This window comes from Cherax quadricarinatus, chromosome 3 (assembly GCF_038502225.1).
Source record: "Cherax quadricarinatus isolate ZL_2023a chromosome 3, ASM3850222v1, whole genome shotgun sequence".
Classification (NCBI taxonomy): Eukaryota; Metazoa; Arthropoda; class Malacostraca; order Decapoda; family Parastacidae; genus Cherax; species Cherax quadricarinatus.
In genome coordinates this window covers 58,996,840-58,997,570 of record NC_091294.1, presented here as the reverse complement: position 1 = coordinate 58,997,570, position 731 = coordinate 58,996,840, and positions in this window count along the sequence as shown.

Below are 731 nucleotides of genomic sequence, written 5' to 3'. Positions count from 1 at the left end.
AGCGGTGAGCGGGTTTTTGGGCGGTATGCGAGGCAAAATTTTTGCGATAAAAGCGAGCGGTATGCAGATTGAACGGTATGCGATACGTACGGTATGCGGGGGTCCACTGTATGTGGAAACTATCGAACTTAAGCTAAATGACTCTTACAGGAACCAGGAGAGGCAGGAGGAGCTTAAAGCTATTAGTGAAATTGAAAGAAATTCAAAATATTTCTTTTCATATGCCAAAAACAAGGCAAATACCACATCTAGTATCGGGCCCTTACTCAGACAGGATGGGACTTACACAGATGACAACAAGGAAATGAGTGAAATATTGAAATCCCAGTACGACTCTGTGTTTAGTGAACCACTAATCGGTCTGAGGATCGACGACCCAAATGATTTCTTCATGAATGAGCCTCAAAACTCCATAAATGTATACCAGATTTCCGACATTACCCTAACTCCGATAGATTTCGAAAAAGCCATTGACAACATGCCTATGCACTCAGCCCTGGGCCCAGACTCGTGGAACTCTGTTTTCATTAAGAACTGCAAGAAACCCCTCTCGCGTGCCCTAAGTACACTATGGAGGAGGAGCTTGGACGTGGGTGAAATTCCACAGTCACTTAAAACAACGTATATAGTCCCACTCCATAAAGGTGGCAGCAAAGCATTAGCTAAGAACTATAGACCAATAGCTCTGACGTCCCACATCATAAAAATCTTTGAAAGAGTGCTAAGAAGCA